The sequence below is a fragment of the Gadus chalcogrammus genome, chromosome 22 (genome assembly GCF_026213295.1).
Source record: "Gadus chalcogrammus isolate NIFS_2021 chromosome 22, NIFS_Gcha_1.0, whole genome shotgun sequence".
Lineage (NCBI taxonomy): Eukaryota > Metazoa > Chordata > Actinopteri > Gadiformes > Gadidae > Gadus > Gadus chalcogrammus.
Genome location: NC_079433.1, coordinates 883,670 through 896,623, shown reverse-complemented (window position 1 = coordinate 896,623; position 12,954 = coordinate 883,670). Strand labels below are relative to the sequence as shown.

The following is a 12,954-nucleotide window of genomic DNA, read 5'->3' as shown; positions in this document are numbered from 1 at the left end:
TGCACGAGCGCGAACAGAGATGCGCGAGAGCGAGCCAGGCTAGCGTAGGTTTTCGTTTAACAACATGGCACTACATTCAGCTGTAAATTACACCCAGTACCGCGGGAAGTAGGGGTTTTGGGGGTGCTGCAACACCCCCTGTCCGAGGCCCTGTCTTATCACAGAAAACGATCATTTCTAAAAACTCCGGCCAAAGTGGAGATTTCTGAAAACGCCGGTTATGTGTTGTCGTGTCAACGGGGAGAAACGGGATTTTAGGTTCTGAAGCGTCACATTATGCACCAGGAAATGCTTAACGTCATGTGAGCGTCCGCTGTACCGTATTGGTCCGAATATAAACACAAACCCCATTGTAATACGACCTGTATTTGGAAAAAAGATTTGAAGACCAGATCTTGATTTCATGAATAAATAAATTGTATTAATTGAAATAATATACGAAAATAAAAAGGCATAGAATAAAACACTGCATTGCCACTAAACAGTAGTGCAAATAGGCCGTACTGATGTGTACACCAAAGACTTCCTGACACTCCTCTGCCCCGCTGTGTTCGCTCTGGCTGTGGTCGCTCCGAACTGTTTCGGCCCGTGGCAAAGCGAGTCATCCTCGCTGCTGTCCAAGGCATGTTGAGACGCAGCATTTATTTAATGCTCATAGTGCTGAAAAAAGGTTATATGAAAAAGTGTGAGGGTAGCGGTTGTGCGCTAAACTTGTTCTGTGAGCAGCTGGATGTGAACCATGGTGTGAAGGAAGTGAACACAACGATCGATTTTCAACTGTGCGCGCATGCACTGGTGTAATTGAGCTGCGCTGCTATATATCTTTTTTATCAATGTGACGAGTTGCGAGTCTAGTGCAGGCCGGTTTTTTTTTTCCAGCACCCCCTGCTGAGAATACGTTCTCGCGGCTATGGTTGCACCAGATGTTATAAACATTAAACGGTCACATAAATCATTACTATTTTTAGAAAATGTATGTTTGTTTCATATAATTGTATTGGAAGTCCTGGTTTTCACTAGGGTTGCCGCGGTGTGGACATTTTCACACCGAGTAATACACTCGTCTCAACACCGGTATTACCGAGTATAAACGGTATAAACTTTGAAACTAGGTCAACCGCCACACAAGCATCGGTTTTTAGACCCTTCTCGTCCTTCAGTTGCCGCCAACGTTCAAAAGCAGCGCCTAGGATTATTCTTGATTTCAGTTTTTCTCTTTCAGCGTTTTTATTATCAATTATTCTCTGAAAAAGAGTTTTCCTTCTCTTTGCTGGTGGTGGTGGTGGTGGTGGTGGTGGTGGGGGGGATGGTGGCGTCTTGTCTGCCATGGAAATTGTCTTCTACTGCTAGGTCCAAATGTGGATTAACTAGTTCCAGTAGATACCGCAGGATAACAACAAACAGGAGCTTGCTCTGGGTCACGAGTACTGCACGAAGGGGTCGCGCGCGGGGCGCGGGGGAGGGGGAGTGCAGTACGACCGTTTGATTGACGTACTTACTGTCCAATGCAACGAGGTGGCAATCCAAATGATTGGCTGGAGTTTTTCGAGCCCTGCCCGTTCCACAGATGATTGACAAGTTTAATTTTCATGTCAGTACTTCTGACTCAGTGGCTGTAAGCGGGTTATGATAAGGATTTCAAGTAATTTTGCAAAAATGGCCAAAAAAGCGAATTCCGTACCCAACCTTTAACTAGATGCCTCGTCCGCGCTACTGGCCAATGGAGTCGAACGTCACCACTGGCGGCAATCCTACCACAGTAAGCTGCTCACCAATAACATTGTGTTGGTAGTGATTCATGTACTTTTTAAATAACCATAACTTGCTCAATTTTTAACCGATTTTCAAACGGTTTGGTTTGTTATAAACGTCAGAGATGTAGGTATGACAGTACATTCTTATGAATAAATGTTAGGTTCTTAGAAAAATAGAATAATGTTCTAAAATAGGTACAAGATTTCCCTTTACAAATATAGGATACAAATATAATGTATTTATGTAATTATAACCATGTGTTTTCATATGAAATGAACATTAAACAAAACAGATAGGTGCAATAAATACACACATGCACAAGGTATTCATGTTATTTATGTTAAATCAATATATGGGTTACTAAAACTCAGCAATCTATTATGTTGGTAACTTCACTCAAATCTATCTACAGTCAAGTATGCATTTAGACAAATATGAATATAATATGTGCAACCTTTGGGGCTGTTCAAGAAAACTGAAGGCATGATGCCACCATAGGTTTGCAGAGAACTATATACAATATACACACTGAAGGCATGATGCCACCATAGGTTTGCAGAGAACTATTTACAATATACACACTGAAGGCATGATGCCACCATAGGTTTGCAGAGAACTATATACAATATACACACTGAAGGCATGATGCCACCATAGGAGAGAACTATACACAATATACACACTGAAGGCATGATGCCACCATAGGAGAGAACTATACACAATATACACACTGAAGGCATGATGCCACCATAGGAGAGAACTATACACAATATACACACTGAAGGCATGATGCCACCATAGGAGAGAACTATACACAATATACACACTGAAGGCATGATGCCACCATAGGAGAGAACTATACACAATATACACACTGAAGGCATGATGCCACCATAGGAGAGAACTATACACAATATACACACTGAAGGCATGATGCCACCATAGGAGAGAACTATACACAATATACACACTGAAGGCATGATGCCATCATAGGAGAGAACTATACACAATATGCACACTGAAGGCATGATGGCACCATAGGAGAGAACTATACACAATATACACACTGAAGGCATGATGCCACCATAGGAGAGAACTATACACAATATACACACTGAAGGTATGATGCCACCATAGGAGAGAACTATACACAATATGCACACTGAAGGCATGATGGCACCATAGGAGAGAACTATACACAATATACACACTGAAGGCCGCTGAAACCCCAGTTCATCTTCACGGGAAGGGGGGTGAGGGCCGCTGAAACCCCAGTGTCCATCCTCATGGGAAGGGGGGGGGGTAGAGAGAGTGGCAGAGAGGCTAATGCCCTTTGAAAAGGACTGTTTTATTGAGCTTCTGTTGCATGTTGTTGCTCTGTAAGCTTAGTGTAGTCATTTTAGCGATGTGGTGTAGCCTTAAGGCCGATATATGCTCTGTTTTAGACGTAACGTGTAAGCACGTAAGATACATAACCCCCCCTTGCGCGGTAAAATATCCCCCCTTACGTGCTTAAGTGCGTCGCCCAAAATTCCTGACTATGCGACTAAAACACTACGGCCCTACGCAGCTCGCAAAGACTGTGATTGGCCAGCTAACCACATCATTTCAGGAGTCTCACATTTCCGGTTTTACAGCATAATAGCGCCATTTTTAAAAGGCTGTGACAGAAGCGAATGAAGAATTTTGAAGAAGGAGAAGAAGAAAACACAAGAACGAATTATGATAATTATAAATATAAACAAGCCAGCGATTTCCACTTCCACGCCCACAGATTCGTTCGTTGCTCCCCCTACTGTTCTGGTGGAGAATCCCCTTGCAACACGCGCAATCCTTAAGGAACCTTAAAGGAACCGTAAATCAAAGCGTGTCTAAAACAAGTCCCTTGTGTAAATTACGTGCTTACGTCTCTGCGTCTAAAACGACCCTAAATCGGCCTTTAGCTTAAAAAACAAGGACACAACTAGTGTTAGCGCAACACATTCTCACTCCGAGCGCGTCGATTTCTGACGAACGGTCAGTGACTTTGGCTTCAGTTTCTGACGCAAAAGGGTAGCCTTGCGCTTCTTTTTCCGACGCATGGGGTTTTCAACTCGTTACAATGTAACCCCATCACGGGGGACCCGACGGCTGCACATAGAGACGCTATGAGCATTCATCCCATTGGCTAACGGTGGACCTTGCGCTTCTTTTTTCGACGCAGGGGGTTTTCCACTCATTACAATGTAATCCCTCCACGGCAATGTATGAAGCTATGAGCATTCATTCATCCCATTGGCTAACGGAAGACCCGATGGCTGCACATTAACGGCAATTTTACAGTGAAATCTGTGACATTCCTCAACACAACTACACCAACGTGTCCTTGTTAATTACAAAACATGTATGGGTTAAGTTTATGGGCATCAGTTGTCCTGTTTTGTGCTTTGATTGAGAGAAAAAAATCGTTTTTTTGATCAGTGCTGGGTATCTGAGGTCGTGGCTATAGAGACCAAGACAGACAGAGCAACCGTTTCTCATCAAAATTACGTTCCCAGAGAACTATTCGGCATTCTCAATTACGTTTGTCTAAAAAAATTATTTTGTCCGTGATTACGTTTTATTGAACATATTGTAGTGCCGGAGGAAAAGGAGGACGTAGGCAACTTAATTATAACCGTTTAATCCAATAAAACAGATCAGAACAATCAGTCACAGTGCATGGTTAGATCTCGGGTGCAACCGCCTAACGCGTCCCCATAGCCCCCGTGACTCCTGACCAGTTCCCTCCCACTCGATCAGTAAGAGGGGAACACAAACCCATAATGTAGTCACTACAATATCGTAAATACGAATTCGTTCTCAGCCCATTTTTGCCATTTATTTACCGTGTTACTATAGCAGAATAAAGAATAAATTCATTCATTATCATTCAACTTGAACATGTGTTTTTACAGTATTGAGTGGTGGAGGGATGACGTGTGTTGGCCAACCCGGAAGTGAGCGTCGCCCTCGGTTCCGTTCCCTTGACAAAAAGCCAACAGGTTTTTCCATTGGATTTTGGATTATTGCAGAAGAATTTGCATCTTTGAAGCGGCTCCTCAAAAACTGAAATTCAATAAATAAATAAAAATAACCGTGCTTCAAAGAACGAAATGTAAACTAATGCATTCTGAATGGGAGTGTTTCTCCGATTTTTCCATGCTACACAGAACGAAATGTTAACCCATGCAAATAAAGACTTCATGGTCCTAATAATTTAAACATCATTAATCTCCTGATTAATCTCTTGAGTGTGTAGGGTGGTATTCTATTTTTTCAACGGGGCTGCATCCAGTCACTTGACCGTCATGGTTGCTATGGTGGTTGCTATCGACCACCCCCTCTAATCCTTAAACCACGCGGCAAAGGAGCTGCCATCAATTGTGTTGTTTTGGTCGTAAACTAGGGTCCGATGGTTAAAAAATAGACAGATATTCCAAGGTATCCTTAAAGGTTGGGTACGCGATTTGCGAAACGCCAGCAGATTTTGAAAATACACAACTCAAATGGTCCTACCCCCTCTCCTTCAACGCTGACTCTGACTCCACCCATTCCAAGTACCTGGACGCGCAATCATGCACGAGCGCGAACAGAGATGCGCGAGAGCGAGCCAGGCTAGCGTAGGTTTTCGTTTAACAACATGGCACTACATTCAGCTGTAAATTACACCCAGTACCGCGGGAAGTAGGGGTTTTGGGGGTGCTGCAACACCCCCTGTCCGAGGCCCTGTCTTATCACAGAAATCGATCATTTCTAAAAACCAAAGTGGAGATTTCTGAAAACGCCGGTTATGTGTTGTCGTGTCAACGGGGAGAAACGGGATTTTAGGTTCTGAAGCGTCACATTATGCACCAGGAAATGCTTAACGTCATGTGAGCGTCCGCTGTACCGTATTGGTCCGAATATAAACACAAACCCCATTGTAATACGACCTATATTTGGAAAAAAGATTTGAAGACCAGATCTTGATTTCATGAATAAATAAATTGTATTAATTGAAATAATATACGAAAATAAAAAGGCATAGAATAAAACACTGCATTGCCACTAAACAGTAGTGCAAATAGGCCGTACTGATGTGTACACCAAAGACTTCCTGACACTCCTCTGCCCCGCTGTGTTCGCTCTGGCTGTGGTCGCTCCGAACTGTTTCGGCCCGTGGCAAAGCGAGTCATCCTCGCTGCTGTCCAAGGCATTTTGAGACGCAGCATTTATTTAATGCTCATATGACCTAGTGCTGAAAAAAGGTTATATGAAAAAGTGTGAGGGTAGCGGTGGTGCGCTAAACTTGTTCTGTGAGCAGCTGGATGTGAACCATGGTGTGAAGGAAGTGAACACAACGATCAATTTTCAACTGTGCGCGCATGCACTGGTGTAATTGAGCTGCGCTGCTATATATCTTTTTTATCAATGTGACGAGTTGCGAGTCTAGTGCAGGCCGGGGTTTTTTTTTCCAGCACCCCCTGCTGAGAATACGTTCTCGCGGCTATGGTTGCACCAGATGTTATAAACATTAAACGGTCACATAAATCATTACTATTTTTAGAAAATGTATGTTTGTTTCATATAATTGTATTGGAAGTCCTGGTTTTCACTAGGGTTGCCGCGGTGTGGACATTTTCACACCGAGTAATACACTCGTCTCAACACCGGTATTACCGAGTATAAACGGTATAAACTTTGAAACTAGGTCAACCGCCACACAAGCATTGGTTTTTAGACCCTTCTCGTCCTTCAGTTGCCGCCAACGTTCAAAAGAAGCGCCTAGGATTATTCTTGATTTCAGTTTTTCTCTTTCAGCGTTTTTATTATCAATTACTCTCTGAAAAAGAGTTTTCCTTCTCTTTGCTGGTGGTGGTGGTGGTGGTGGTGGGGATTGTGGCGTCTTGTCTGCCATGGAAATTGTCTTCTACTGCTAGGTCCAAATGTGGATTAACTAGTTCCAGTAGATACCGCAGGATAACAACAAACAGGAGCTTGCTCTGGGTCACGAGCTCTGGGTCACGAGTACTGCACGAAGGGGTCACGCGCGGGGCGCGGGGGAGGGGGGGAGGGGGAGTGCAGTACGACCGTTTGATTGACGTACTTACTGTCCAATGAAACTCGGTGGCAATGGAAATGATTGGCTGGAGTTTTTCGAGCCCTGCCCGTTCCACAGATGATTGACAAGTTTAATTTTGATGTCAGTACTTCTAACTCAGTGGCTGTAAGCGGGTTATGATAAGGATTTCAAGTAATTTTGCAAAAATGGCCAAAAAAGCGAATCACCTACGCAACCTTTAAAGGCAGCTTGGATGTTTTTATTTTCTGCAGTTTAGACTTCTTCTATAACCTATTTTTGAAAGCAAAACACCAAGCTCATGAATTTAACGAGGCAGGGTTATTTGAAACAATTTATTAAATAAATATTTGTGAGAGGTCATTCCTTCTCCTGAGTTTGCTTCCTATTTATGTCTAGTGTACACCCCTACTGTCCACAAGCATCCCCCCCCCCCCTCCCCATATGGATTTGGAGAATTGTTGCCACGTCCCAGTGGTGGAGGTATCATATATATGAAAGAGGGCATTCAATTATAGTACAATGATCAATTAGGAGGTCGAAGCCCTAAAGGAAGTGATGCAATAGGTGACTGAGTCGAGAAAATGTAAGTAAGCTGTACTTTGGGGACGCTAATATATCAAAGGGGGTCTCAAAGGACGCATACGCTTCAACCTGTGGCTCCAGCCCTACAGGAAATGACTCAGCAAGTGCTCCATCTCGTTACACCTCACCCAGCGGCTCGCTTGCAAGATTTTGGCCTGAAGTTCTTCCCAGACCTACACCGTAGCCATCCAACATGCAAATCTGAGAATCAGGCCTCTCTTTAATAATGACAAAAAGTTACGAGAGAAATACACATTCACTTTTTGTTATCTCATAAGCGGCGTGGTGCCGGCTCCTTTTGACCTTTTGACCCCAGACTTCAAAAACGTGGCCACAGGCCAGCTGTGTCTACACACCTTAAGTAGAAACTAACCTCTGTCTTATGTACATTTACTGTACTGTTGGAGGTCACACCCCTTTTCTGGCCTTTTCGAGATAGCTAGGGATGCTAAAATGTTTACACACATTTCCCTGGGCGAGTTTTTGCGGAATAGGGCTGGAGGTGGAGGCGTGCTGGTTCCTGACGACCGCCAGCTGCTGAAAGGGGCTTTGGTGTGGAGAGGGGGGGCTTCTTATATCTGTGGAGAAGCGGCCCGCACCAGGACATCCTGGAGGTCCCAGGACATCCTGGAGGTCCCAGGACTTTCCTGTGAGTTGATATTATTTTATGATTCTGGAGTGTGGGGTTGTTGTGTTGTGCGCGTGTGAATGCGTGTTTCAGTTTGTGTGTGTATGATGTTTGGTGTCAATGTGCTGATGAGGGGTACGATGTGTGTGTGTGGCTGCCCCCCCCCCTGATCGTCTCCGCTCCTGATGTCAGGGGTCCCCTCAGGGAACCTGTTGGGGACCTGGGCCTCCACGGGGACCGTTCTGCCGGCCGGGGGGTCTAAGGTGGGGGCTAAGGGAAGTACCTGTTGGGATGTTGTCAGGTTGAGTGGTGTAGGTGTCGTGGGGAGTTTCTAGTAGGGGACTGAGATCAGAGACTATTTAGCTGTTGAGTGGCGTAGGTTCTGCTGTTGTGTCGGTGAGTGGTTGATGACTGGGAAGTGGATGGTGGCGTTGGGGAATGTGGTAAGAGCCTGTTTATTAAGGGCCGATATTTGTTTGATGGATGTAAGTTCGGGGTTGTGATTCATGTTGTTTATGCCAACTGAAAGGATGACTGTTTGTGTGTGAGTGTGTGTTGGTGTTTTCTGTAGGATGTGTAAGATATGTCCTATGGTGGCCCCGGGATAACTGTCTATTTGTATGTGTGCGTGTGTTTGTGGGGGTATTCTATCGAGATTGGAGTCGCAGATGATGAGTGTGGGTGTGTGTCCTAGGTACGACCAATTCTGCAGCTTGTGGCCCACCCTAACCTTATGGTAGGTGGGTCGATAGTATTTTAAGACTGCAGGATTGGTCGGGGAGGGGATGGACTGTGGTTTGATATCTGGAGGGGGTAGTGTAGGGGGGGCAGTGGGGGCCGGAGGGTTGGTGTCAACAGTGACCTGGCAAGAAGGTTGTGGGGGGAGGGGGGAAGAGTTTTGGTCAGTTGGGTTCGTTGTGGTCGTGTTGACCTTAGTAGGCCCCTTCATCATTGCTCTTGAATGGCCTGTGCGTCTAGGTGGATGATTGTCTCCTTGCGGGGGTTGGGAGTGGGAGTGGTTGGATGCAAGTGTCTGGATGGAGTGAGGGGGAACTCTGGAGAGAGGGTGGTGTATGGTGGTGTGTTGGTGGTTGCTCGTTCCTCTGAGGTGGAGGTTCATCTGGTGAGAGGATTTCTGACTGGGGGGAGCGGGGGAGAGGGTGGGGATGGGTGGGTGGGGGGTTGGTTGAGTTGGGGGGGGGGTAATTGATCTGAGGTGGTGTGGAGGGTGTGTGGTGCGACTCTGTGGGTGTCCTGGCTCCTGCTGCAGGTAGGGAAGGTGGGGGCCCTACCCCTTATCCTTGAGGGAGGGGGGAGGGGGAGGGGGGGGGGGTTGGTTGAGTTAGGGGGGGGGTAATTGATCTGAGGTGGTGTGGAGGATGTGTGGTGCGACTCTGTGGGGGTCCTGGCTCCTGCTGCAGGTAGGGAAGGTGGGGGCCCTACCCCTCCCCCTTATCCTTGAGGGAGGGGGGGGGGTCTGTTGTGTTTCTGGTTGTGTGTATTGTTGTGAGTTCCGTCAGTGTGGGGCGTGGGCCTGAATAGAGTGATCTAGGGTGTGTGTGGGTGCTGGTTGGGGAGGCAGAGGGAGGGAGGGGGGGGGGATCTGTGTGGCTGAGTGTGGGCTGTGGAGGTGTCGGTGAGGGGAAGGTCCAGGCTCGAGGTGGGGTGGTATGGGGACTGGTCGGTATGGGGGAGGGGGGGAGTAGGTTGAGGGGGTGTGGGTTGGTAATGAGTGGTGAGTGAGGGGCGGACGGTGTATGGAGTAGTGTGTGTTCTAGTTGATGTAAGGTGGTGGGTAGTAGTCTGTGGCCCAATCTCTTGTGTGCCCAGTTGGTAGTGATCTTAAGTGAGAGTGAGTTGGTGGGCTGGGGTGTTTGTGTGAGTTGGTCTATTGTGTGTGTGTAGTGTTCTTTTAGGATCTACATGTCATTGTGCATCCAGGTGTTGGTGTTGTCATTATTTCTTTGTGATGTGGTGTCTGTGGGTGATGGGTTTGATGAAGTGTGATCATTTGTGGACCTGTCGTGACATCCCCCTGGGGAGTTCCCGGTGGACACCGCTCTGTCCGCTGTGTCCCTGTGGTGCAGGGCCTGGAGTATTTTAAAATATACTTTGTCTTTTCCACAGGTGGGGCCATCTGGTGCAATGTAGCGGGTGTGTGTTGGTGGTGGTGGGAGGAGTGGACGGGTGGATGGTGGAGGTGGTCTTTGTGGTCTGAGTGGTTGTGTGTGTGGGTGTGTTGGTGTGGGTCTGGTGTGTTCTGTGGTTTGATATGTGTGTGTGGGTCTATTGTGGTGATGGTGGGTGTGTGGGGGTCTATACGGAAGGCTGGGGGGTCTATAACGGGATGTAGGTGTGGGAGGTAGCGTGCGTCTGTTGTGTGCGTGGTAGTGTGGCTGTGTGGTGTTGGTGCGATTGGTGTAGGTAGGCCTCCAGCTGACGGTGACGGTGGTGGTCCCGTGGTGGGTAGCCGGAGAGGGTGGTGGTCCCGTGGTGGGTAGAGGCGACGGCAGGACGGTCCCTGGTAACTGCTGACGGTGACACAGCCAACGGGCCCATAGAAACACACTTCTATTGGAAAGGATGAAAAGTACATCAGAGTAAATAAAAGGGGGGATCTGAGGACCCCGCCCGCACACACACGCATAGGAGTATATATATATATATATATATATATATATATATATATATATATATATATGTATATATATAAACACATGTGTTCTGTTACATGTATGTTTTCTCCTGTGTAATTCAGTCTTCAGTGTAATTCAGTCTATTGATGGTCCTGTGATGCCATCTACTGGCGGACTTTGGTATTTTTCTGGAACACGTTCTGATATGCATTCCTTGCACTCCATTACACTACATTCACTTGATCGGAAAGCATGGTACTCACACTCGTCTTCATAATTGCGTCTCCTCTGGTTTCAAGTTGGCCTTTGTAAGCATCGTTGGTACGTTATCTGTATTGATATGTTAAGGGGGTTTGATGTATAATGAGATGAAGGAAACTTTGTAAACAAATTAGATGGATGGATATTCTTACGTTAGCAAGCTAACTTAGTAGCTAAGCTAATTTTACAGCATTCTGTCATTCTCATACTGAAATGCTGTACTTCCATTCCTCAGTTTTACCCTACTTCACCTCACCATAAAGAGTGAACTGCAACTTCTCGTCTGCGTGGTTTGATGGAGAGGAGTTTATACCATCTGTCAACCCTGGCAAGGTGCTGGGGGTAGAGGGCAAAACAAGAGACACACACACACACACACACACACACACACACACACACACACACACACACACACACACACACACACACACACACACACACACACACACACACACACACACACACACACACACACACACACACACACACACACACACACACACACACACACACACACACACACACACGCATCCAGACCCATCCATACACATCCTCTCATTAATAGTGAATCATGCGCATTTATACAAAATATAGGAATAAAAAGGAGCACACTGCAATCTCAGTAGAAGTCATGGGTGAAAAATAAAGGAACCCCAAAATTGCACACACGCATATACATATATATATATAAAAAACATGGTAAAAGCATAAAACATGGTAAAATCATGCAAGAAGTATTAAAAACACACAGGGTAAAGATAAGTGCTGGCAGATAAGTGCAAAATAGTTGAAATTAATTAATAAATAGGAATATAAATAAAGATAAATAAGACATAGTAAAACCATTCACACATCCATACCATCCTTTAACATAAAAGAAGCCTCCAATGAATAAGCCTTAACCCCCGTCCCCGGAGCCCAATGGACGCTGTCCTGGGTCGTCTGGAATTGAAGGAGAGACCGTTGTTTAAGGTGACCGCATCGGGGGTCCACCTCCTCTATGCTGTCTCTCACAAAGCTGCTGAAGGCCTCAGTGCAGTGGAGCTGGTGAACGGATAGCTCGACTGAAACAGAGAGGAGAGGAATGACGAAACGGGCCTGAGGGACTTTAGCTCTGGCTGTTCCAACGAGTCGTCGGATGTCTTTGATAACGGTAACGGCTGTTTGTTCCCCAAGACCGTTGTTTATCTCATCTCAGAGCCAGAGTCTGGCTGGAGTATACGTTTTATAAGGCGTTTGGGGATGTAGATGCTTTTAAACAGCGCCGGTGTTACAATAATATTATTTGCTTTGTTGAAAATGATGAGTTGCACTTTGCACAGGATTTTGTTGGATAAACCAACATTTTGTAAAGACTGAACAAATAGCACATTTCCTGATGTATTGTACTCTCGGTTGATTGTAAAAAAAAGTGTTTTTGAAAAATCTAAATCAAATCTCTCTCTTTCTCTGTGTTTACGAATTGCAAACTGTAATTCGTCGGGCTGTGGCTGTGGTCACATGATGGAGGAGGAGACCGGAGGGGAGGAGGTCCTGGCCGACCCCCCCCCCTGGGGGCGCCCCTCTCCGTCCAGGAGTGCTTCTCCCTGCAGGGTACGGGGCTTTGAGTGTCTCTCTGCGTCCGCCCCCTACAGGAGAGGGGTCAATGCTATTGCTTATTAGCCACCGGCTAAAGGGCTGATTATGGTTCCACATCGACGCAACGATGAACCCGCAGACGCTTCCAGGCCGTCGTGAACCTGCTTCGGTTCTGCGGCGGGTTTTAGCGAGCGGACCAATCACAGCCCTCGCTGCTGCGTCGCCTCGACGGAGGGTTAACGTATCGGGGAGGCGCGCGTCAGGCCCTTGCTGTGGACGCAAGGAGGGTCCGCGAGGACGTGAGGGGTCCGTAGACCCTCTTGGGCTGCGTCGACGTGGGACCACGATCAGCCCCTAACAGATCCTTGGTTGGTCCCCCCCCCCCAGACCACGGGGCTGGGGTCCCGGCGCGGGGGGGTGGCGGCGGCCGG

At 46.7% G+C, this 12,954-nt stretch overlaps 1 long non-coding RNA gene across 1 annotated transcript; it reads left to right on the top strand.

The window, feature by feature from the left end:
* Nucleotides 1-10,868: 10,868 nt before the first annotated feature.
* Nucleotides 10,869-12,513, top strand: LOC130375953 (uncharacterized). The gene is made up of 3 exons (XR_008893925.1): nt 10,869-11,005; nt 11,181-11,278; nt 11,964-12,513. It is a non-coding gene; the product is annotated as an uncharacterized LOC130375953 (long non-coding RNA).
* Nucleotides 12,514-12,954: the final 441 nt, after the last annotated feature.